General features: G+C 38.7%; 1 protein-coding gene across 1 annotated transcript in view; it reads left to right on the forward strand.

The window, feature by feature from the left end:
* SYNPR (synaptoporin) overlaps nucleotides 1–18,665 on the forward strand; it is a 361,132-nt gene that overhangs the window by 134,712 nt on the left and 207,755 nt on the right. The gene's annotated exons all lie outside the window — the stretch shown is intronic.

An 18,665-nucleotide genomic window follows, 5' to 3' on the forward strand; every position in this document is an offset into this window, starting at 1 on the left:
TGAGCAACTTATCATTGTATAAGGGAGCAGTGTAGTAGAGTGGTCAAATCTGTGGATGCTGAGATCAGACAATCTGGATTCAAATCTAGCTTCCTGTTTGACATTTCTCTCTTGACTTTGATTTCCTTATTTATAAAATGGAGATAATGCTGTTGTAAGAAGTCCATTTAAAGTGTTTAATAGGACCTGACGAGGAGTAAGTGCTCAATACATCTTAGTTGTTGCTTAGTTATCAGCATTAATATTGCACAAATTAAATGCCTTCTTTCTTAATCATGTCTTTTTTCACTAATATATTTGCTCAAAAATTATATATATAACCATGTAGAAATTATTCAATTGAGAGGTAGATCCAGGAGTGCAATTTCATCTTATTGGAGAGCAAGACAAATGGTAGGGTGAGCAGGAAGGGTACTCAGAAGTTACACTGTAACCCAGAGTGGGTGTCTGTGTTTACCCACCCAAGTACAGATGCTAGAGCTCTCACTTCAACACTACCGTGCTGGTATCAACTGCCTGCCTTTTAGAAGATTGAAGTACCTAGAGCCATTTGAGAGGAATTGGAATGTCGACTTGGGTCGGGGCTTGGCAAAGATACTGGACATACTAAGGCCATCTTTCTGTTGAATGATTCACAGCCATCTTTAGAAAACTAGCTAGCATGGTTCCTTAATATGGTGACATGTAGTGCTTTCCCTAATGGTAGTGGAAATCTGTAGGCTTTGTCTTGGCTTTTCCTTGGCTGCTGTATTAGGATTCTCCAGATAACAGAACCAATAGGAGAGAGGGAGAGAGACACAGAGACAGAGACAGATACAGACAGAGAGAGAGAGAGAGAGAGAGAGAGAGAGAGAGAGAGAAGGAAACTTATGGGGATCAGCTCACATGATCATGGCCGATGAGTTCCATAGCATGCCATCTGCAAGCTGGAGAACAAGGGAAGCTGGTGGTGTGTCTCAATATAAATCTGAAGGCCTGAGAACCAGGAGAGCTTATAATATAATTCTGAGTCCAAGGCAGAATGCCTGAGAAACTGGGGGCCTGCTGTTGCAAGTCCCGGAGCCCAGAACTGGAGAACCTAGAATTCTGATACCCAAGGACAGGAGAAGAAGGGTGTCCCCGCTCTAGGAGAGAGAGTGCACTTTCACCTTTCCTCTGCCTTTTTGTTTTATCTGACCCCTCCATGGATTGAATGATGCCTGCCCACATGCAGTGAGGGAAGATCTTCCTTACTCAGTCCACTGATTCAAATGTCAATCATTTTTAGAAACACTCTGAGATATACCAAGAAATAATGGTTAGTTGGGAATTTATCGGCTAGTTGGGAATGCCTTTATCCACTCAAGTTGACACCTAAAATTAACAGCTGCCCATAGATTGTTTTCGCAGTCTCCATGCCGACTCTGCCCTCCACTCCTCTTCATGGGATCTTTCCTCTCTAATCCTACCAACCTCTATAGGATCTTGAGTTCTCCTACCCTCTTCCTCTCTTATCTACCCCAACAAGCCAGGTGAACCTTCTCCTGCCTCCCTAAAGATCAGTCCATCTGCAGCTTGCTTTCTTCTTGTTCCAATGTGGTCATGGCATAAACCCTATATCCCTTATTCATTCCTCAGGGCCTTCTATTTTCATTTTCAAAAGCCCTTTATTCTCTCAACAAGTCTCCTTATATATCAAAAGCTGTGGCTTTCAAAGCTTTTATTTCTCATGTGGGCTTTAAGAACGTCGATTTTCCTTTTGTTCTTTTTACACTTCTGCTGTAACTACTTCTGTTCTCCTTGAGGCAAAGTGATGCCTCTAACTGACAGGAGGCAGGGCCATAAACAAGGATGGGAAGAAAAGCACAAAGACTGATGCTGCCGGATCATATCTTGCTGTACTGCATCCATTCACCGTGAGTCCCACTTTCAGTTTTCAGCAGGTTCATTCCCACCTTTGACTCTTGGCTGACATTAATCCTGGGCTCTGCTGTCTTGCCCCCATGAAGTTGTAAAGTGAGGACCATGGTGGTCACGTTCTCCTAAAATTCACACTGCTTATATCATAATGCTCTTTATGAACTTTGTGAATCTTGTATATCGTTCCTTAGATATGTATTAAATGTTTACTATGTGTGATTCATTGTCTTTACAACCTATGACATAGATGATATTATTGTCCTTATTTTACAGATGGGAAAATTGAGATTCAGAAAAGTTAAGGCCATCATTTCTGCTGTCCGTTATATATTCCAAACTCTCTTTTTGAGCACTGCTCTACCCACCTGGAGTTAGGTGTGCCTATATAATTTGCTTTGATTAATAAAGGATGAGTAGAAGTGACAGATGTGTCACATCAGGGTGGAAGCTCTGGGAGCCAATGCACAATTCATCGTGTTCTCTTTCCCTGTGCCCCAACAGTGTTCCAAAGCGTAGAAACTCCATTCACTAGCGCCTGGGAAGAGGTGACAAGGAGCAGAGCCCCATCCATTCTTTACTGGACGAGAAAAAAAAAAACCACTTTGTTGTCTCAAGCCACTGAGTTGCATGTTGTTTGTTAACACAACTTACCCTTGCTCATTGTGATTAATACAGAAGTCACTCATTCATCCAATTATTTATCCATTCATTCATTCAACAGATAATTATGGACGGTTCACTGTGTGCCAGATGTGGGCTAGGTACTGTAAAAGCAAGATTTGATGCTTGTCTTTATCATCTCTGGCAACTTGTCCACCAAAATCATGAACTTAAATGATGGAGTTGAGTTTCAAACTGAGGTCACTAGATTCCAGAGTTTATGCACTGAAATATTGCTTTCTATAATCTCGAATACAGATTTCAAATAGCGTTTACAATTATTTCTAAAATCTTTCAGGGTCTGAGTCTACTTTATGTCATGCAGGTAGCAGGCTAAATTCCTAATGCACTGTCAGTTTAGGTGTAATGGGTAAAGCAGATTTCCAAAGGCTCATTACTAAAAGGACGTTGAGCAAGGTACCAACATTTTGGCCATGATTTATGGAGTAGGCATTGGTCATGTTTTCCATCATATTTGTGTCTGCCTTGCATCTTTTAAACACTCTATTATGTTTGCAGAATGTTTCCAGTTGATGGGATTCCAAAGTGGAACCTAAAAACTCACAGCTTTTTTTGTAGCTAGAACACACGCATGTGACCATCTTCCACCAATCAGGTTCACCCCCACTAGAGTTCAGTTTAGAAATGAGTGATCTGAGGAAAAATGCTTACACTGGGATCTACTTAGCTGGTGAGGGGCATCAAAAGCCCTTGACTTTGCGGAGGACAGTGATGGTTGGGCTGAGTGCCTGGCTTATGAGGCTGCAGTGAGGACAGGAGCTTGTTCAGTAGTACCCAGGGCAGCAGTACTCATCTTGTTAGGCTAGTTTCAGAGCATAATTTTGGGTATTATTCCTAGAAATTTGGCGTTAAGCCCAGTTCTCTAAACTTCCCAATATCTTTGAACTACTCACTATTCTTTAATGAACTTGTTTTCCACCTAATTAGCTGCAGTCAGCTTCTGCTGCTTCAAGTAAAAACCTGAACTCAGGCAATGTGGAAGCTGAATCAGAAAAGTTTCAAGCCAGATCCTGGGTAAAGAGAACAACAAATGACTAACCTCAAAGTGTGTGAGTGGGATGGGAATTAAAGTCTGGGAAGTCTGAGGTCGAAGGTGGTAAGGCTTGAAAATGAGGTGAGCTTCAGTTCTACCTTGAACATATTGGTGTGGGCAGCATATTTCTGCTGACCTATGTCCTCTTAGATCTGTTCGTGCAGTCATTCAACAAATATTTATAGAGCACATACTGCATGCCTGGCTCCATGCTAGGCAATGGTGGATATAATAATGGATAAGTCAGACATAATCTCAGCTCTCATACTGTTAATAGTTTTATATAATGGGGAAACTGATCATACCAATGGACAAATATATAACTACAAACTAATAATAAAAGAAAGTTATATACACATAATGACCAAGTATCAGAGGTCAGAGATGCCTTCCTAAGGAAGTGATTTTTACAGCTGAGATTTGAAGGCCAAGAGACAGCCAGGGGTGAAAGAGAACAGAATTGTATTCCAGGAGACATAAGCAGTATGTTCAAAGACCCTAGAGACAGAGTAAACATGGCACATTTGAAGAACTGCAAAGCTGATGAAGTAAGAGAAGAGTTAAGAATGGAATATGATTTGGCTTTGGTGGTACTGGGAAGTCAGGGAAGAGCATGCAGAGTCTTGAAGATCTGTTAAGGATTTTTATCTTTTTCCTAAAATTAATAGAAGACTATTGAAGTGTTTTAAGCTCTGTGATAACACTGTCAGATATGCATTCTGAAATGCCATTTTGACTTTAATAGGAACAGTGGATGGGGTAGGAGAATAGAATGAATTCAAGAAAGTTACTAAGGAGGCTATTGTGATAGTCTAGGCCAAAAGTGGATTACTAGATCAGGATGCAGAACTGGCACAAGAGGTGAAGAGGAGTAGAGTAGATTGGAGATAGATTTAGGAGGCAAATCAATGGAACTCCACAATAAGTTAGATATAGAATAGGTGGTGACTCAGCTTTTCTGACTTGGGCAACAGATGCAAGGACCACTGGAAGAGTATCAGATTTGGCAGCAAAAGAGTGAGAAGAGCGTCTTCAGGGCTGGCACATCAGAGACTGGGGTGTCTTTGAAGCCTTCAAGTGAAGACAATAAGTAGACAGATATGAGGCTCTGAAGTTTCAGGGGGAGTGTTGCACTCAAAATGTCTCTTATTGATCTTAAAAGCAGGGTCTGCTGAAGCTAAAATCTGACTAAATCCAGGCTGATAAGCTCAAGTTTGTAATATTCATCTATTTATTCCATGCAATTTTAACAAGAATCTACCTTGCACCAAGCACTAGAGTTACAGAATCAGGAGGAGGACACTGACATAGAAGAGTTTATAATATGTTGAAAAATGTAAAACTCAATACACAAACAACAAACTGTCATAATGAAGGTGTATAGAAGGCTCTTTTTTTTTTTTTTTGAGACAGAGTCTTGCTGTGTCAGCCAGGCTGGAGTGCAGTGGTGTGATCTTGGCTCACTGCAACCTTTGCCTCCCAGGTTCCAAGCGCTTCTCTTGCCTCAGACTCCCAAGTAGCTGGGATTACAGGCACACACCACCATGCCCAGCTAATTTTTGTATTTTTAGTAGAGGCAGGGTTTCACCATGCCAGCCAGGCTGGTATCAAACTTCTCACCTCGTGGTCTACCCACCTTGGTCTCCCTAAGTGCTGAGATTACAGGTATGAGCCACCTCACCCGGCCAAGGATTCTTTTAAAAGGCAAATATTATAGGGGAGATTTTAGGGTTGAGGTGCAGGGATGAGTTGTATTCTAGGAAGGGAAGAGAGTAATGCAAAGACACAGTGTCATGGAAGCATGCACTGTTCTTGAGGTATCATGAGTGTTAAATTTGGCTGAAGGAAGAGCTGAGCAGTATTAAAAGATAAGGCAGAGATATAGGCAGAAGACTGGGATCAGCACGCCTATAAACATTTTGAATTTGAACCTGAAGATTGCCAGGTGCCACTGAAGCACATTTCATGCAAGGAAAAAATAGGATCAGATTTGTGTTTTAGGTAGATAACTCTGCTGGAGTCGTAGTGGATGGCTTTAATAAGAAATCTGAGAAATATCACTCAGGTTCTGAACTTGCTGTCTGCATCTTTTAAGGAGGTGGATTTTATGTTTATTAATGCCTTTAGGGTTCCAAGCATTCATGTCATTATCTTATCTCATTTGAAGCACTACAGTTGGAAAATACACAAATTAGTGTACCATTATACTTTATTCTTCTCATGGTTAAATTAGATAATGACCAAAAATGTCATTGGCTTGCTCACTTGTTAGAAACCATAAAATAACATTTCTCGTTAAAAAACCATTTTTCCATCACAAAGCAAATTTGGAACAAGGTACAGTGTGTCTTTAATCTCTCTTTAATTGACGCATATTACTTTTTATCATATTCCGTCACTCACCATGTTTTGACTATAGCTGACTTGAACTGTAATGGTCTCTTACCTTTTTGCCACGGTTTGCTACAGGCTCGTGGGCCAATGAGACTGTTAAGTTAAAAGTTAAGGTTAGTTTTGTCTTAAGTTAAATAATGAGTAAATAATTGAGAAAGAATTCTAAGAAGGAGCCCCTGAAGGCTATGTAATGGCTTATTGGATCTAAATAAAAAGCGAGACAGGAAATCAAGTTTCTGCTACTTAGACAAAAGCTGTTTTATTTTCCTTCATTAACATGAGTGATGAGGACAAAAATCAAGAAAAGACCCCTAGAACAATTAGAGCCTCAAATACCACTTCAGCAGAGAGAACTTATGCTAAGCTAGAACTTTAAATAGCAACACTGTATACTTTCGGCTTACCCCATTGAAATCACTATGAGCTATTGTTTTATTGTCTGCTGTTATGTGAAAGTTGCTGGCAGCTGCTCATGGTGATTGCTGCTTGGGGAAGAGGAACGGGAAAGAAAGATCCCCTACCAACAGTGTTTTCCATGCTGCCCAGATGTGAAAAGCTCCATTGCCCTAGAAGGATAATGGGAGAGTTGAACATTAACAAAAGAAATGATCTTTTAAAAGCTAGGAGCTAAGTATCCTCAAATTAGGAGGCTTTCTTCATTTATTTTCTTAGTAACAGTTGGATGTGAGTATAAGAAACCCCAAGAGGAAAAGAAAAGAAAAGAAAAAAAAATATATATATATATATATATATATATATATTTAGAGAGAGAGAGATCTGCAATAAAAACAAAGGCCCTTGGTTGTTCTTTCTCAGGCAGTAGCTTGCGTATCTTGATTGACAACCTCTGTTTTGAAGCCAATATTATGAATAAAATAATGATTCTTTTGTGGGAAGAAAGGCAAAAAAGGCTTACAGTGATTTAATAACAGCTTTCTGCTGGCTAGATATCTGAAAACTTAAAATGTAGTTGACAGTAATTAGTTTTGTGGGTTTTTTCTTAAAAACATAAAACATTCAATATCTTAAAAAAAAACTTTCACACAAAATCTGATGGATTTCTTACTTTTTGGAGTTTTATTAAGTTGTGAATGTGTCACTTCAGCCTTGGTTCCAAGTCTATTTAATTTGTAGAAATGTAAAAAAGGACTTCCTGCAACAAATGGGCCAAGTGTCTTCTTAGCATGAAAACAATAACAGTGAGATGGCAACAATGCTGCAGCAGACCTATCTTTGTCTTTTCATTATTGCAATTCAGAAATATTGTGCATATTCAGATTGATGATCAAAACTTTCAGAAACAACCTTCACTAACAAAAAGATTGGAAAATTTCTCCACTAAATATTTTGAATCAATCAAGATTAAATTCACCAGCTACTGACTATTTTTCTTAAAGCTAAAAGAAAATTTATTTGGAGGAGGAGAATATGTAAGTCTCATTACCAACTGTCTGTAGAAAGTGAAGCTTTTCAGCCTATATAGATCTCAATTACAATGAATATCATTTGCACATATAATGAAGTTAATTAGCCAATATGTTTATGCTCAAGTCTTCTCCTTATATACATATGTATATTTAGAAACTTACCACGTTCAAACTTACAGTATGGTCATTTGTGTACTTTCCTTTTCCTTTTATCTCTAAACAGTGCAACATTTTTTAAACTCAGGAATGTGCTACAGCAGACTTTTACTGGCTCACCAGAGCCCAGTGTTAAATTTTCAAGGATTTTAGAAGCCAGTTGTTAAATATGTTCACCATTAAAAATTAAATTACATAAGCTTATAATTGAATGAGTTATACCAGAAAAGAATCATAAATGCTGAAAATGTATTATTTATGAATTTTTTCACTACTCTTTACTGTTATCTCTGCTCTTGTAGTTCCTTATGCATATTGTATCTTTATGGTGGCTATAAAATGCTATGCTCCTATACATCTCACAACACTGCATTCAACAACAGCATGCTGGTAGCTCAAAGTCAATCACGGTGAGAGTATTTATACCATGGAAATAGGCAAATGCCACAAATTAGATTTTGCTTTATTGTTTTAATTATCTAGACCAGTGATTGGCAAATCTGGCCCAACATTTGGCCCAAAAGTCAAATTCTATCTCAGAGATTTAAGAATTTTTTTTTACATTTTTAAAGGTTATTTAAAAAAAAGAAAAGAAAATTATGTGAAGATCATACATGACAATTATTTTTCTTTAAAAGACTGGTAGTAAATGCATTAGGCTTCATGGGCCTATAGAACCTGTCACAACTGCTCCGCTCAGCCATTGTAGCAGAAAGGCAGCCACAGACAATATGTAAACAAATAAACATGGCTGTTTTTCAATAAGACTTCAAGAAAAACAGCTGGTGGGCCTTACTTGACCCACAGGCCGTAGCTTTTCAGCCAGTGGTGTAAGTTATAAACAGAAATAATATTTGGCAAGCATCCTTCCAATCAATATGTTATAATTGTAATAAATATTTAGATCTAGGTAACACCCTTAAAGAAAAGTATCAATGACCTTTCCCTGCAGCAAATTGCAATGTAGCTAATTTGAATCACTTTGCAGTTATATTAAGTGGAAAATTCCATCTCTGAAGGCTCTTTGGTCAATCATGTAATGGCAATCGTGAAATGAAGCTGTATGGTTTTAAAGCACTTCAAAGTTGTCTGATTTACTTAGCCACACAGGTGACTCTCAGAAAGCATAGGTGATTACAAACAAGGCATCTACTCATTCATCAACTCACTGATGATCTTTTACATAAGCTGAAACAGGTTGGTTGGGGTAATATACACTTAATTTGACTGAGACTGTTGGATCACTGAACTTACATTTCAGTTCACAATACTGATTTTAGTAAGAAGGCTGGCATTTAATTGTATTTCATTCTATTTAAATGAGTGTGTTTATGCACAGCCACATGTAAACACCCATACACAGAATCTGTATCAAAAATGCCTTTACCCCAGCACTGTAGCTCATGCCTGTAATCCCAACACTTTGGGAGGCCAAGGTGGGTGGATCACCTGAGGTTATTAGGATTTTGAGAACAGGCCGGGCAACATGGTGAAACCCTGTCTCTTTTTCTTTTTCTTTTTTTTGAGATGGAGTTTTACTCTTATTGCCCAGGCTGAAGTGCAGTGGTGTGATCTTGGCTCGCTGCAAGCTCCACCTCCTGGGTTCAAGCAATTCTCCTGCCTCAGCCTCCTGAGTAGCTGGGACTACAGGTACCCGCCACCACAGCCTGCTAATTTTTTGTAATTTTAGTAAAGACAGGGTTTCACCATCTTGGCCAGGCTGATCTTGAACTCCCAACCTCAGGTAGATCCACCTGCCTTAGCATCCCAAAGTGCTGGTATTACAGGCAAAACCCTGTCTCTACCAAGAAATAGAAATATTAGCTGGGCATGGTGGTGTATGTCTGTAGTCCCAACTACTCAGGAGGCTGAGGTGGGACAATTGCTTGAACCCAGGAGGTGGTGGTTGCAGTGAGCTGAGATTGTGCCAGTGTACTCCAACCTGGGTGACAGAGTGAGATCCTGTCTCTAAAAAGAAAAAAAAGCCTTAAGCACAGATGTTATTGCTATGTTCAGTGTATTTGTCTGCTTCCATGCTGCTAATAAAAACACACCCAAGACTGTAATTTGCAAAGAAAAAGAGGTTTAATGGATTCACAGTTTCACATGGCTGGGGAGGCCTCACAATCATGGTGGAAGGCAAGGAGGAGCAAGTGATGTCTTACATGGATGGCAGCAGACAAAGGGAGAGCTTGTGCAGGGAAACTCCTTCATATAAAACCATCAGGTCTCATGAAACTTATTCACTATCATGAGAACAGCATAGGAAAAACCTGTCCCCATGTTTCAATTATCTCCCACCAGCTCCCTCACACGATAGGTGGGAATTCAAGATGAGATTTAGGTGGGAACACAGCCAAACCATCTCATTCCACTCCTGGCTCCTCCCAAATCTCATATCCTCACATTTCAAAACCAGTCATGCCTTCCCAACAGTTCCCCAAAGTCCTAACTCATTTCAGCATTGACCCAAAAATCCACAGTCCAAAGTCTCATCTGAGACAAGGCAAGTCCCTTCTACCTATGAGCTTGTAAAATCAAAAGCAAATTAGTTACCTCTTAAATACAATGGAGGTACAGGCATTGGGTAAATACAGTCATTCTAAAATGGGATAAATTGGCCCACACAAAGAAGCTACAGGCCCCATGCATGTGTAAAATCCAGCAGGGCAGTCAAATCTTAAAGCTCCAAAATGATCTCCTCCTTTTACTCCATGTCTCACATGCAGGTCACACTGATGCAATAGGTGGATTCCCACGGTCTTGGGAAGCTCTGCCCCTGTGGCTTTACAGAGTACATTGTCCTTCCTGGCTGCTTTCATGAGTTGGTGATGAGTGTCTGCAGCTTTTCCAGGCAGAGTTCAGGCTGTTCTTGGATCTACCATTCTGGGATCTGGAGGATGGTGGCCCTCTTCTCACAGCTTCACGAGGCAGTGTCCTAGTGGGGACTCTGTATGAGGGCTCTGACCCCATATTTCCCCTCTGCACTGCCCTAGCAGAGTTCTCCATGAGGATCCCTCCCCTATAGCAAGCTTCTTCCTAGACATTCAGGTGTTTCTATACGTCCTCTGAAATCTAGGTGGAGGTTCCCAAACCCCAGTTCTTAACTTGTGTGCACTGACAGGCTCAACACCATGTGGAAGTTGTCAAGGCTTAGGGCTTGCACCCTCTGAAGCCAGCCAGAACTCTACCTTGGCCCCTTTTAGTCATGGCTAGAGTGGCTGGGATGCAGGGCACCAAGTTCCTAGACTGCACACAGCAGAGGGACCCAGGGCCTAGCCTATGAAAACCCTTTCTCCTCCTAGGCCTCTGGGCCCATAGTGGGAGGGGCTACCATGAAGACCTCTAATATGCCCTGGAGACATTTTCTGCATTGTCTTGGTAATTAACATTTACCTCTCAGTTACTTATGCAAATTTCTGCAGCTGGCTTGAATTTCTACTCAGAAAATGGGATTTTCCTTTCTATCACATTGTCAGGGTGCAAATTTTCCAAACTTTTATGCTCTGCTTCCCTCTTAAAACTGAACAGCTTTAATAGCATCTAAGTCATCTCTTGAATGCTTTGCTGCTTAGAAATTTCCTCCACCAGATATCCTAAATCATCCCTCTCAAGTTCAAAGTTCCACACTTCACTATGGTGGAGACAAAATGCCACCAGTCTCTTTGCAAAAGCATAACAAGAGTAACCTTTGTTCCAGTTCCTAATAAGTTCCTCTCTTTATATGTGACCACCTCAGCTGAGATTTCATTGTCCATGTTATTATCAGCAATTTGGTCAAAGCCATTCAGCAAGTCTCTAGGAAGTTCTAAACTGGTCCACATCTTCCTGTTTTCCTTTGAGCCCTCCAAACTGTTCCAACCGTTGCCTGTTACCCAATTCCAAAGTCACTTCCACATTTTTGGGTATTTTTATAGTAGTGCCCCACTCTACCAGTACCAATTTACTGTATTACTCTGTTTTCATGCTGCTGATAAAGACATACACAAGACTGGGTAATTTATAAAGAATAAAAGGCTTAATGGACTCATGGTTCTGCATGGTTGGGGAAGCCTCACAACTATGGTGGAAGGCAAGGAGGAGCAAGTCAAGTCTTACATGGATGGCCGCAGGCAGAGAGCTTTTGCAGGGAAACTCTCCCTTACAAAAACCATTAGACCTCGTGAGACTTATTCACTATCATAAGAACAGCATGGGAAAGACCTGCCCCCATGATTCACTTACCTCCCATCGGGTCCTTCCCACATGTGCAAATTCAAGATGACATTTGGGTGGAGACACAGCCAAACCATATCACTTAGTCTTTCCACCCATTAATCTGGAAAGTCTGGTCACAACTGCTCAGAATTTAGACCCAGTGGCTATTAAGAATTAGTAGAATACTTGGTTTAATAGAGTCTTAATATTTTGTATGAATTTTAAAATTCCTCTTAGAGGGCAACATTTATGTGACTGTTCATTCTCTCCACTTTTTCTAGAGCTTCTCCATAGGCATCCCCAAACAGAATTGTATCTTAATAGTGTCTCACATGTCAAACTCTTATTTATTTGAGACATCATGGGAAGGGTCACAGCCTGTCCCTTGAAGGCTTTGCAATGTAACCAGGCAGTGTAAGTGATGGCAAACCCCCTGATGTAGACTCAGCCCACCTGAGTTCTAGGCCTGGCCTTGCCTTTAGGTCACTGTGTGAAGCTTGACTAGTTGCTTCTCTGTCCCCTGCCTCAAAACTGCTATAACCTTCAAAAACTGAACTAGGATCAGCCAAACTCTAATATTCCTTGTAACTCACACTCTGTGATACCAAATACTTAAGAGTTGAAAAGCATGCCCCTCTTGGGCAAAGGAGTGTGGTCTATGGGAGAGAAGCTGAGCTAGAAGTTGCTGGTGACAGAGCTATCCCAAAGGTTGAACACAGGCAGTCCTCATGTCCTGTCAGGCCTCAGGCTTGCTTAGTTTGTTCCACATAATATAAAGTGGTTTTTTTTTAATTGCTAATATTTAAAAATAAGATTTTATATAAAAATCTGGATTGCCAGCTTTTCTTGAAAAACTGAAAAATCTAGCCACCATAGTCCCCTGCATTTTTCAATTGAAATCTGATCAGGGTCAGAGAAGTTAGATTCTATTGATATCTTAAGCACAGACTGCAGAAGGTGATTTTCCAGGATAGGCATATGAGGCTCTCATGTGGAAGGTCAAAAAGGGCTCTTCTTTCTTAACACAGAACAGAGAACATATCATTTTAGACATCAGCTCATAAGCAATACTAGGACTAGATTTATTTTCTTTGTTGAAAGTAGTCTATTTGGTGAAGATTCTAAATTTTTCACTTTATAACTTTCATAGGGAAATAGCTATGATGGTTTGTATAAAATGTTCAGACCATATCTACCTAGGAGTAAATCTAACAAAGGAAGTGTGAAATCTTTCTGGGAAAAATATGTAAAATGTTATTAATGAATTGAAAAAGAAGACAAGAAAAATGGCAAGATATAACATGCTTGTGGATGAGAAGATTCAGTATTGTAAAGATGCACATTTCCCCCAATGACATTTTAATTAAAAATGTACCAAATATTTCGGGTATCCTGGTAAATTCATTTTCAACTTAATCTAAGGTGTAAAATACAGGAAAGCCAAAGGATATATATGACAAAGGATAATTCTGGAAGAGAAGTCAGAAGAGAGGGAAATGTTATATATGAGGCCTATAGCAAGGATATTATAATTAAGACAGCATGGTATTGGTATACTAGTAATCAAACACACCAGTGCATCAGAACAAAAAGCTGGAAAATAGATATACGCATATGTGGAAATTGCCATATCTGAAACTGCAAATCAGTGGAGAAATGATGAACTACTTGATATGGAGACTTGAGAAATTATCTTTCTTTATAGAAATAAAATTGTATTCCTACCTTCCTCTATACAAAAATACTCCAAAATATTAAAGAACTAAATGTAGAAAACAAAACTCTGAATCTATACTTTAAAAATAGAAAATATCTTTGTAATTTCAGATCTAGGAGGAATTCCTTAAAACAAGTAATAAAAGCAAATTTTGTTTAAAGATAAAGTTAGACTTTATTAAAATTTAAAATTTTATATGACAAAGGATATCAAACAAAGACAATCGTCAACTGGGAAAAGATACTTTCAACATTTATAATGGGCAAACAAATTGTATTCAGAATGTTTAAAGAACTTATAAATCAATGGGAAAAAATACAAATAAAAAATGGGCAGAAGATACTAAGAAGCAATTTTTAAATTAATTAATTAATTATATAAGTCAGGCTCTTGCTGTCTCCCAGGCTGAGTGCAGTGGCGTGATCATGGCTCACTGCAGCCTCAACCTCCCAGGCTTAAGCAATCTTTCCACCTCAGCCTCCCAGCTAGCTGGAACTACAGGCACACTACCATGCCCAGCTAATTTTTAAATTTTTTTGTAGAGATGTGGTCTCCCTGTGTTGTCCAGGAAAGGTCTCAAACTCCTGGGCTCAAGTGATTCTCCCATCTTGGCCTCCAGAATTGCTGGGATTACAGGCATGAGCCACTGTGCCCTTAAAAGGCAATTCACAGGGGAGGATGCTCAGGTAGGTAACACAATATGAAAAAATTATTAACTTTACTAATAATCAGGAAACATCAAATTAAATAAGAGAAATAAAAATATATGTCCACACAAAGACTTGCAATTTTATTTGTAATAGCCAAAAAATTGGAAATCACCAACTGTTAATTAACAGATAAATATATAGACAAAATATAGTATATCAATACACTGAATTAAAAAACTAAGCTCTGATAAAAAATAAGACGGATGAATCTCAAAAATCATTATGCTGATTGAGAATATCCAGACTAAATATACATATAATTTCATTTGTTTAAAAAAATCTAGAAAATTCCAACTAATCTATAGTAAAAGAAAACAGATCAGTTGTCGACTTGTGTACTTATTTCCAATTGTTGCAAGTTAAATTACCTTGAGCTTAGAGACTTAAAACAAGACACATTTATTTCTTCTAGTTACCATGGGACAAGAGTTACCCAGGCACTCTGCTCAGACTGACATCAAGGCTGCAATCTTATCTGAAGCTTTAGATCTTTTTGCAAGCTCTGTGGTTGTTGGCAGAATTCAGTTCTTTGTAGCTAGAGGATTGAGGCCCCAAACTCCTACAGGCCCTTGCCCTTCTCTGCCACAGGACCCTCTTCATACATGGCAATTTGGTTCTTTCAGGATTCCAGGGAAGTTTGCCTGCTTTTCAAATCTTTGTGACTTCTGTTTCTGACTTTTAGAACCTCTTTTAAAGAGCTCATATTAAGATCAGGCCCATCTGGGATAGCCTCTCTTTTGATTAACTTAAAGTCAACTGACTAGGGATGTTAATTACATACTGCAAGAACTCTTCCTCTTAGCTACATAATATAGGCTAATCAGTGAGTGTTGTACCATTACTTTTACAGGCTCCATTCACATTCAGGTGAGGAGATTGCACAAGGTGTGTACACCAAGGAGTGGGAAATTTGAGGCCATCTTTTGATTACCACACCCAGTGTCAGAAGTTGAGGGGAAGATGTAAATAAATCAGTCTTACTTTATCAGTGTTCTTAACTACTTTCTATGTTGCAATATTATCTCCCTTCTTTTTAAAATAGAACTTTTTCCCTAATACAGTGGAAATGTCAATTGCTTTTCCTTTTTCATTGTGCCATCATGTAGACACATGAAAAAAAATTACTATTTTAAGAACAAGATGATCAACATCTACAGTGCATTGAGTGAAAAAAAAAAAGAATTTAGAAAGAGATGAATTGCAATGAGGCACAAGGAAACTTTTAGAGGTGATGGAAATGCTCAGTATCTCAGTTGTGGTGCTGGTTTCACGGATTTCTCGAAATTCATCAAATTGTACCCTTTAAATATGTGCAGTTTATTGTATATCAGTTATGCCTCATAAAGTCATAAATTATATAAAAACATTGTTCACCCATCAGACTGGCAAAATATTGAAAGTCTAAAGTACCAAGTATAAGCAATGAGGGGACATAATGGAAACACATACAATGCTGGAGAGCAAGAGTGTGTAGACTACAGAGGGTTTTGGTCATACCTGGAGAAAAAGATGAGTATGGCTGTATTTTTAATACCCCAGAATTTCACTGCTATATAGGTATTGCAGAGAAACCCATTTCCACCAAGAATAAATACAAGGATACTCATTGTATATCATTGCAATAACAAATATTGAAAACAAATGTCCATCATTAGACAAATGGATAAACATGACATATTCATAATAGAAAACACTACTCAGGAGTTAAAAAATAAATAGTTCTGTATCTATCAACAGATCTTAAAAATTGAATGTCTAGAAAAACACTTTGTAGAATGATTGTTCATTATGATAACATCTGTGGACAAAAAGTACAAAATATTGCTGCATGCTATTTATTGACATATGTAACACATGGACATAAAAACATGGATGAGAAAAAATATAAATTCATGACTTTGGGAGAAAAGGGAATAAAACTAAAAAGGAGACCTAAAAGGGAGCTCAGTTTCATCACCTATTTTTTCATTTAAAAGATTCAGTGGCAAATATGGAAAACATAAGTGTTCATTCTGGTGGTGGGTGCTGCATGACTGTTTTATAGCAAGTGGACTCCCTGCCCAACACACATAGAAGCTAATACGATGGTGGCAGCTTTTGAGAAAAGAAAGGCTTTGTTACTAGGCTGGCCAGCAAGGAGACAGGAGATGGGCTGAAATCAGGTCTCCCACATTTGGGGTCTGGGGCAAGTATTAAGGGGTTAGATGACAGGGGAAAGGATTTACAAATGTTGGCTTGGCAAGGTCCATTTGGAGGTCTTCAAATTTGACCTCCAACTTTACAGTAGGGCATGTCGAGGCAGATTTTAGTTCCAGATCTTCCTGGCCAACAGACCCCTTGCTTTGAAAGAGTTCCAGTGGTCATGTTCCAGCAGGTTCTGGTCATGTGCCATCTTCTTGGTTCAATGAGGAGGAATCATTGGTTCCAGGTGTTGTTAGAAGTCAAAGCTGTTTCTGTTGCACATGCCTGGGCTGTATGACTTGCAGTCTTAGCTCTGTTATGCCTGTAAGCTAGTGCAACATTCTGTTACCAACGGAGTAGGGCTAGTTTTGGCTGGGTTGGCAGTTACATAAAGTTTCACTTTATTTTGTTTTTAAATTATCACCTATAAATAACCCTGTCTAATTTTGAGAACAACATCAGAAAAGTCTAAAGTGAGAGACATTCTATAAAATACTTTACCAGTTCTCGTCAAAATGTCAAGGTCATCAAAAACAAGGAAAATCTGAGAAACTCACAGTCTAAGGAGATGTAATGAATAAATATAATGTGGTATCTTGAGCAAGATTCTAAAACAGAAAAAGGACATTAGGTTAAAAACTAAGAAACTCAGAATAAATTATGAGCTTTAGTTGCTAATGTCATATCAATGTTGGTTCATTAGTTGTGACAAATGTACCCTAGTAATGTGAAAAATAAAGGAAGCTGGGTGCAAGGTACGTGGAAACTATTATATTCTTGCAACTTTTCTGTAAATCTGAAACTATTTTAAAATAAAAACCTTCTTTTTAAAAAAAATAGCCTATAGTTTAAATAAAATAGCTTGGTAGGGTATCATGTAGGAAAACACTATTTTGAAGGTGGGCCAGTCTATATTGAAAGCCTGGCTCCTCCACCCATGCCCATAATACCTTTGACCAGTCTTGGAACTACTTCAGCTTCCATTTCTTCTTTTGCAAAATGAGAACAATCCCTACCTTATAGAATGATTGAGAAATTAAATAAGAATGCATAAAGCACTTAGCACATAGTAAAGACTCAATAACAATTATTATTTTTATTTTATTGTAATTATTGCATTATTACATCAAATGTGTTTGTTTTGATTATTAGGTAAGAAAACCATGGTATCTTTAAACCTTGCTCATTAAAAAAAAATCAGTAAGCTTAGGTCTGCAATCACTCTGTTAGCACCCACCAAAATGTACACAATATCAACAATCCCTTTGACAATAAGGAGCACTTTGGAGGGAGGGGAGCTATTAGTAAGTTGGACTGGACTTTATTCTCTTTATTCTTAGGAGAATATTCCTTACCACTCTTCATAAGTTCAAACCAAAATATCATGATTACATCACTCCATTCAATGAGAGGGGAGGACACAAAGGAAAAGCTTAGTGCTAAGGTAGTAATCTTTCCTCTACAAAACTAAGGAAGAAAATTACAACCTTTGTGTGCAAATTTTTTAGCACAATAATCTGTCCTCCTAGCATATATGCCCAATCCCAATCACATTAGATCCATCCTATTAGTGGGGAGGAGAAGAAAGGGCAGTCTTCCTGCTGCACTTATCACTCTCCAGTTTATCTTTAAAATGAAATATTGTGCCATCACGAAAATCCTGTTTTCACAGAGCAGTGCATGAGATGAAAAAATGCTTGTCATATAAAAATCAGGGAGGAAAAGCAGGATTAAACCCTATTCATAGAGTAATCCACATTTTAGAGGGAAATGGACAAATATTCATGTGCAAAGAGAAAACATTGGAAGGATAAACTCTCCACCCAAAGAGTAGACAACTGATTGGTGGTATTCAGTAAACTTTATTCTGTATATTTTTTTTGTTTTTCAGACAACAAGAGACATTACGTAAAGAGACTGAAAAGAGATAGGGGTGGTATAGGTTAATTTGTTATTATGGGTATACATGCTACAAATGATTGAAGGTAAACAATGATATGAAGGTGGTTTACAGTCCCAGGAGAGAACTCCTCACGTAGGTATAAGCTTCAAGGTGCTCTTCTCCAATAACAATATTAAGGCACCATTTTTGAGCTCTCATTATAAGCACACTTCCAAGTTCTTGGCAGGGACTACTTTTATTGAATTCTTAGGCTCTGGGATCAGCCTGCCTGGGTTCACATTCAGGCTTCATCCCTTACTATCCGAATGACCTTAGGCAGGTTACTTAATCTCTCTGAACCTCAGTATTCAGAGGTGTAAAATAGAGA

The sequence above is a fragment of the Callithrix jacchus genome, chromosome 15 (assembly GCF_049354715.1).
Source record: "Callithrix jacchus isolate 240 chromosome 15, calJac240_pri, whole genome shotgun sequence".
Lineage (NCBI taxonomy): Eukaryota > Metazoa > Chordata > Mammalia > Primates > Cebidae > Callithrix > Callithrix jacchus.